Source organism: Tupaia chinensis, unplaced genomic scaffold (genome assembly GCF_000334495.1).
Source record: "Tupaia chinensis unplaced genomic scaffold, TupChi_1.0 Scaffold149831_1, whole genome shotgun sequence".
Lineage (NCBI taxonomy): Eukaryota > Metazoa > Chordata > Mammalia > Scandentia > Tupaiidae > Tupaia > Tupaia belangeri.
The window spans coordinates 1,875,402-1,883,829 of NW_006209676.1; the positions used below are offsets into that span (position 1 = coordinate 1,875,402).

Sequence of the window (8,428 nt, forward strand, 5' to 3'; positions counted from 1 at the left end):
GGAAAGAGGGGAATTAGAGAGTGACTACTTAATGAATACAGAGTTCCCTTTTGGGGTGATAAAATGTTTCAAATGGGCCATCCTCACAGTACAGCTATTAAGCATGTTTTAGGAGCCAGACCCCACATGGCTCCTAAGCAGGGCTAGATCCTTGTTTGAATACCAGCCCTGGCAGATTGAAAAGCAGCACTCAGGGTGTGTGTGTGTGTATGTGTACTCAAAATCCTGACAAGACAGAGAAATAGTGGAAAAGGACTGCAACATGACCACACCCCATGACAGGTGCCTTCTCTCTCTCTCTCTCACTCTCTCTTTGGAGAGCACATGTGCCTCTGACCAAACAAACAAATCTTTCTAAAATTAGACAGTAGTGATAACTGCAACACATTGTGACTTTTAAAATAATTTAATTATACACTTTAAAAAGTTAATTTTATTTCAACTTAAAAAAAGTCATACAGATCACATTTGATAAATCCAGCCCCGGCAGACAAGAACTAAGTCCTTTGCCCACTCTGCCATCTTCTCTCCTCCACAAACTAAAGGAGTTCTGGACTACTCTGGCAATGAACTTTCCCTTCATCTAATACCATCCAGACATAGTACGTAATGTATTTGTGATGGCAGAATTCCCACGGTGGCCCAAACACATGCAACTTTCTAAACAAAATATTTTCTTACACTGGACTCCCAGTACAACCAATCTTAGAACATAGTCTACTATTCATGTCACAAAATCATCCCTTATATGGAAGTTCCATTCATCTACCTAATTGATAAATCAATTACTGCTACCAAGGCTAGTCTTTCATAAGACGATATTCCTGCTTACAAGAGTATAGCAATGGTGTTCATGTATACAACTGACACCACAATATTTCACTAATAATTCTTGGCATTTTCTACCCCTTATGCTTTCTGTTTGCTGGCAGACTACAATTCCTAGAAACATGAAGCACAAAACATACATGTGTGTGTGTCTACATACATGCACATATATATCTATTTTTTCAAAGGTTTTTGCCTCAGAGCACATGTGCTCACTAGAGAGACAGTGAGAGGAAAAGTGAGAAGTCAGGCCCTTCCCAGGGGGGGATGGCCATGCCACAATCCCTTCTCCAATCTCCTCCCAAGGCCCTGGGCACACACGCACACACGCCTGGCATGATTTTTAAGCTACCAGGTCCTAGACGCAAATTGCAGTTGACCATACAGGAATCCAGCCACATAACGGCCATACCATCTGCTGGGTTACAAAACAATTTTAAAACCTCTCCTACCAGGCTATAGTTGCCAACTAGGCAGAAATAGATGAGAGACAGAGTGGTCATAGCCATCTGCATGATAACCAGTTCTAGTCAGTCACTCTAGGCCTAGGTCTCCAAAGTAACAGCACTCGCACAACCCTTTGGCAACCTAATATTGCCCAGTGCTCTCCTTTCCTCTCTGAGCTCAAGGAGGGTCTACACTTCAGATTTATATCCATACTCTTTAGTCACCATCAATGATAAAGATTTCAAAGTATAAGAAATTTTATATGCATACAACTGGAAAACCAAACCACAGTATCAAGTGACTTGGGGAAAAAATACAGCTGCAAAAACTACTGGCAATCTGAAAGATACGCATTACCTAACATAGCCAAATATTCCATTTTCAACATGCCAACAATCTGGTTTTGTTCATCAGTTTAGTAGGAGAATGATGTCAGGGTCACTAGTGCCCAGATGACTGCAGGCATTTAAGAGCTTAAGGACTTTCCAGATAAGAAAGAGACTAGGGCCTAAACATCAATACCTGAGTCAGCACCTTCAGGAAGTCTCAAGGGTCCTGGTAAAATATTTCTGCATTGAAAAGTTTAACATCTCCAAAACATATATAAAGAACACTCTTCCTAATGAGAAACCAAGCACTACTGAGCTACAGTAAAAGAAAGTTAGGAGATGCGTTTGGGTAGAGACTGAGCACCTACCTGTATAAACATGTAAGACACCTGTTTTCCCCTTACTTCTCTCCTTTTTGGGCAAACCTCTCAAAAATATTTTCCCAACATTCATCATTCCCTTTTCCTTACTTCCTATCCACTTCAATCTGATTTCTGTATCTCCCCATCTAAAATGGTCTTGTTAAAATTCAACAGATCATTTTCAGTCTACATCTTTACTTGATGACTCTTCTCTAAGCACTCTCTTCCCTTGCTTCTTACGACACATCTTAAATTAGAATTAGATTCTAAAGTTAACATCTCAGGCAAAAATCAAGTATAGCTTAAATTACTCTTGAAAATCTTTTAAATGGACCATTAAAGAGAACATAACTGTATATATGTAAATAAAGCTTGATTTTCTCTTATTTAGTTAAAATCTCTGTAAGAGTACATTAAGTTAAGTCTGCACACCTTTCAAACAAGTCACCATTCTCTTATCCTACTATGGCCACTTTTCTTTCCCTTCCTGGGCTACCCTTCTCTACCAAACGTAGAAATGCTGGCCTGACAACTCCTTTCTTAACCCTTGTCAGTGATTCAACGTTCACTGCTTATGAAATCACTTGAAGAGCTTTTGAAAATCCAAGGCTGAGGGGCAGCAGATGGTGTAGTGGTTATATCACTGGACTCCCACATGGCCAATCATGCTTTGAGTCCTGGTGAAAATCATGGGAATGTGTGTGTATACATGTATATGTATGTAGAAGAGTAGCCCAGGATGCGTGTGTGTGTGTGTGTGTGTGTGTGTGTGTGTGTAGACGGGTAGCCCAGGATAGGGGAGAAAGTGGCAAGAGAGGTACAATGGAACAGCAACTTGTTTGAAAGGTGTGTAGACTTAACTAAATGTACTCTGACAGTGATTTTAACTTAGAGAAAACCAAGTTTTATTTACATATTTTCTTATATACAGGGGAGGACATCTGCCTAGGGGGTGATTTCTCACTTTCCCTCTGTCTGGGTCTCTCCCTCTCCAGCCCCTGCACGCACCCTCAGGCAAAAGCCTCTTCTTTAAAAAAAAAAAAAAAAGAAAAGAAAAAAGGACCAACAGTTAGCATAATGGCTATGTCACTAGACTCCCACATAGTTGACCGTGGTTCAAGTCCCGAACCCGGTGGCTTAAACTCATGCCGGGCACGTGATGAGAATGCCCAAGATCCCGAGAGGAGAATGGAGGAGAAGGGATTGTGGCATGGCCATCCCCCCTGGGGGGTGATTTCTTGCTTTCCAGCTCTCTGTCTCTGACTGGCGAGCGCATGCGCCCTATAGCAAAAAAAACCTCTCCAAAAAAAAGGAAAAAAAAAAAGGAAAAGAAAATCCAAGGTTGTAATTCAGACCAAAACCAAAAAACAAAAAAACCCAGGAACAAAACAAAACTTTCTCAGGTGAACTCTAGCATTGGTACTTTTAAAATCACTCAGTAATTCCTCTGTGCAACCAAGATGAAAATCACTATTCCATATTATCTTAAAGCAAGGATCACACACTCAAAAGCCTACAGAAGCACAAAAGTAAAAGAGCAAAGCAGGGCAGGCAAAGACGTGGTGGTCTCTACAGTGAAGTACTGGGTTGTCAGAAAAATCATGACTTATTTTTCTGGTTTTCTTATACAAAAATGCATCATGACTTATTTTTCTGGTTTTCTATACAAAAATGCGTCATGACTTTTCCAACAACCCAAGAGAAAGCAGCTGGACTCAGCTGTGATTGAGCTCCAATCTCTATTGTCACACAGGAATTTGAGTTCAGTAGGACTATATCTTAGTTTTTGAGAGAGGCCCCTTGGGACCAGCGTTACGTTGCTAGATTCCCACTTTTTTGACCATAGTTCAAGTTCTGGACCCAGCAGCTTAAAACTCACATTGAGTGCATGTGCGTGCATGCCCCAGATCCTGAGAATGGAGGAAGAAGGATTACAGTATGGGCACCAGCGAGTCATTTCTCGCTTTCTGTCTCTCTGGCGAGTGAACGTGCCTGATGGCAAAAATCTCTCTTAAAAACAAAAAACAAAAAACAAAAAAAAACAGAAAGAGAGACCCCCAAATCTGGATTTTCTTAAGAAATTTTCTAATTTCAAACCACTGGCTACTAATTTGAACTTCAACAAAAGTCTTGGCAAAATAAAACACACTTGTGAGCCAGATTCAATTGTGAGCTACTGATTTACAATCTCTGACCTAGGTAATTCACACATACCCTTTAATTTACACCTAAAAATTTGTGTCTCTAGTTTAGGGCTTTCCTAGGGGCTCTGGATTTAAATTGTCAAATATAATATTCTGTATTTTTGGTAACAACCCTACCATTCACCTAGTTTGGTGAGCTAGAACCCTGGGAACCCTCCTAGGAGCTTAGTCCTTAGCCCTCCTAAGAGCTTATTCCTCTTAACTCTTGTAACATTTCAACCATCAAATCTTATCAATCATGCCTCCTAAACATTCTCCTTTATACATGTACTTTGCCTTATCTCCACTACTACCACCTGGGTCCCAGCTACCATCTTTTCTCTCCCAATTATCAACAGTAATCTTTATTAAAATCTTGCCAAAAGACACACATACTGTGTAGGGGAGAGGGGGAGATAGGAGAAAGCAACACCACATGGGGCATGGTCAAGTCACAATCCTTTCTCCTCCATTTCTCCCTCATTTCTGGATTTGGGGCATACACACGCATATGCCCAGGGTGTGTTTCAAGCCATCAGTCCTAGGACTTCAACGAAGTGCCATGTGAGATCCAGCTGCCTTAACCACCAGGCCCCAGGCCGGCCCCATAGTAATCTTAACTAGGGTCCACTGTCTCCCACATTCATTCTTTTCCTTCCAAGCCATCTACAATATAACCAGAATATCTCTTAAAAACACAAATATTTACACATACATACATATACCAAACATGTAACAATATATGCACATATACCTATATGTGTATACACATTTGACCCAAGAATTCCATGTCTAGGAATTTATCTTAAAATGTATTCATACACATGTAAACTGGCATATTTGTAGTACTATTTATGGGAAATTATTATAAACAATCTAAATGTTTCTAAGTTATCTGTGGTATATCCATACAGTGAAATATTATGCAGTCATTCAAAAGAATAAGGAAATTACATATTAAAAGGGAAAGATGTCCATGACATTGTTGAGAATAGTATATAAAATGCTACCATTTACTTAATTTTACTACTATTAATTTTCTGTAAGGCATAGGGGCTCACCAGAGGGGGCAGGGAGTGAGAAAGCAAGTCAGCAGGTCCCGGGCTCAAATTGTGGTCGGCCATGTGGGAGTCCAGCACCTTAATCACCACACTGCCTGCTCAATATGCTACCATTTGTGTAAACAACAGGAGGAAAGAATGCCTACCAAAAATATCTACAATAATATGAAAACTAGTTTCAGTAATTATTCCTTTAAAAGTAGGGAAAAAATGAGGGACCAGCAGTTAGCGTGATGGCTATGTCACTGGATTCCCATGTAGTCGACTGTGGTTTGAGTCCCGGACCCAATGGCTTAAACTCACGCCGGGCGCGTGTGCGTGCGTGCCCAAGATCCCAAGAGGAGAATGGAGGAGAAGGGATTGCGGTGTGCCCATCCCCCCTGGGGGTGATTTCTTGTTTTCTGTCTCTCTGTCTCTTTCTGGCGAGCACACATGCCCTATAGCAAAAAACCTCTCCAAAAAAAGAAGAAAAAGTAGGAAGAAAATGGCAGCTGGGGGAGGGAGCAAAACTCACTGAAGACATTCTGATTTAAAGGGCCCAAAGGAGGGACCTGTTACTGGCACCGTTTTAAGTTCCTCTAGTGATGAGCAAGCTGGACTAAGAACTGCTGCTAGTAGATAGCCTCTGCCTTTCTCAGGTTCATTTGTATCATCTTACCATCACACTCCAAGCTCCTGCCACACTGCTTCTGTGTTCTCTGAAAAGGTCCTGTTCCGTTCTGTCTCAAGGCTTCCACACCAGTTCCTCCTGTCTGGAATACTAACCCTCCCCCAAGCGGCACTTAGTAACTCCTGTTTATCCTTCAGAATCCTCTCAAAGGTCGCTTCTCCAAGGAAACTTCCCCAAGGAAACTTTACCTAGCTTCCAATCTATTCATAGATCAGGACCTCAGTCTTATAAAGAACTCTGAACAACCTGTGCTTCTCCTCCCAGAATTTAACCCAATTGTAATGAGGTTACCACATAATATACATGTATATGTCTGTCCTCTTTTGACTTCAAGGTCTAGAAGTGCATCATTAACTGCTCTTACCACTGTATTCCCACAAGTAACCAAACATATAGCTGGTAAAGTAAGTCTTCTGATGTTAAATAAATGAATGGCTGGGAATCGAAACCAGGTTTCTCACGTGGTCTTTGCCTGTGGATTGCATGCCCTAGCAGCAGCACATGACACCAAGGCTGGGCCTAGAGGCATTTTTGACCCTCACAACTGTGTGTATGGAGTGCTATCGGTCTCTACTAAGTAGAGCTGAGGAATGCTGCTGAACGTTCCATGCTGCACAGGATTGTCTTCCATAACAAAGACCCAAAATTATTGGGTCTAAAATGACCAGAGTTTCAGGGGTGAGAAGCCCTGATTTAGAGACTGGTAATATTCAAAACAGTGGTCAACTCAACTCTCAGTGGGAGTGATATTTTAAAAATTAGTTTTCTTTTTTGGGAGTGCATGGTGGGTGAGTATGTTGATAGAAACACTGCTGAGGAAGTAAAGCTTCTTCAGGGTTTGTTAAAAGGTGAGCTGGGCCTGATCAGTGGGACTATACTTGCCAGAAACAATGAGTCTCTGCAGAGTTTAAAGCAAAGTCAGCCAGCAGGTGGCGTGGTGGTTAAGGCACGCTGGACTTCCACATAAAAGCAAAGTCATGGTTTAAACAGGTGCTCCCTCAAGTACTCTATTTCAAAATCACTCACCTTTACTCTTTTCTAGCTGAAACAAAACTTTCATTCTCTTAGAGTAGCTGGTGTCAGCTAAACATTTAGGACAAGTCAATACAGGGCAAGATAAAAGTCAGATAGCCTCTTCATTCTTTTCAAAGTTAAGATGCATTTAGAAATATGCAAATATACAAATAAATCTTTAACTACTTGTAGCTCAGGCTGTTACTGAATAAAACTGTTTTTGAATAGCTAGGCTGGCCCCAGTAAAGATTTCTCCAAAACTTTGTTTTTAAAAAGTTTTACCTGTTCAGGGACCAGCAGTTGGCTTAATGGCTGTCGCTGGACTACCCACAGTTTGAGTCCTGGACCCAGTGGCTTAAACTCACGGGTGCGTGTGCGTGTGTGCCCAAAATCCAGAGAGAACTGGGGAGAAAGGACTGTGGTGTGGTCACACACCATCACCCCTAGGGGGTGATTTCTCACTTTCTGTCTCTCCATCTCTTTCTGGCGAGGGAATGTGCCCTATTAGCAAAAACCTCTCCCCTCCCCCCAAAAATAGTTTTACCTGTTCACTCCTCCTCAACTTGAGCTCAGAGAATGTGTCAAAGATTCAAGTTTATTTCCCCAAGTATTTCTTGCCAGAAGTTCTTCTGTCATCTCTGTCAGACCCAATACATGTGAATTAATTTTGTGGAAATTGGGAATGTTCTATGGATTTTATTTATTTATTTATTTATTTTTGTAGAGGTTTTAGCCTTAGGGCACATGAGCCTACCAGAGAGAGAGAGACAGATGCAGTGTGAGACAAAGTGAGAAATCACCACCCAGGGAGGATGGCCATTCTGCAATCCCTTCTCTTTCATTCTCCTTGTGAGATCTTGGACACACACACATACGCGCCTGAGTTTCAAGTCACCAGGTCTGGGACTCCAACTGTGGTCATCCATGTAGGAGTCAAGCAACCTACCCTTATGTCACCTCAGGCCCTGGCCTCAGGATTTTTGAAAAGCCTTCAGTGGGGCCAGCAGGTGGCATGGTGGTTAAGGTGCTGGACTCCCGACCAGTTCAAGTCCTGGACCTGATAGCTTGTTTTCTCACTTTCTCTCTATAGCACACATGCCCTATAGCAAACTGTAACACAATAATAATAAATAAATAAAAATACAAAGTCTTCAGTAAAAGTCATGGATTCCATTGGTATACACTGATAATGTTTAATGGTATCATCAAGAAAAATACCTGTGGTTTACGACAATGCAAGCCTTTGGCCTGAGCTGGATGTCCATGATCTGACCTAGTATGGCAATTCTTAGGGTCTGGGCACTGGGTGCTCTGTTTACAAGAAACGAAGGCCTGAGACTAAAGAAGAACAAAGAAAAATGCCTGGCACCAAAGGTGTGAGGAGTGTTTTGTACATAAACTAAAATTTGAGGGGGAACACTTCCTCAGATTTTGGAAGGCACTATAAATCACTTTTTGCTTACGTGTTAAAAATTTATTCCGTGTTTTCAGGCTACTTCCTAATTAAAAAAAAAAAAAACCCAAAAAGTTATTT

General features: G+C 41.4%; 1 protein-coding gene across 1 annotated transcript in view; it reads right to left on the reverse strand.

The window, feature by feature from the left end:
• Window positions 1-7,518, reverse strand: part of PPP2R3A (protein phosphatase 2 regulatory subunit B''alpha) — a 228,302-nt gene extending 220,784 nt beyond the window's left edge. The window contains exon 1 of the mRNA XM_006171546.3: window positions 7,439-7,518. The gene's annotated coding sequence lies outside the window, so the exon portion shown is untranslated. The remainder of the gene's footprint in view (window positions 1-7,438) is intronic.
• Window positions 7,519-8,428: the final 910 nt, after the last annotated feature.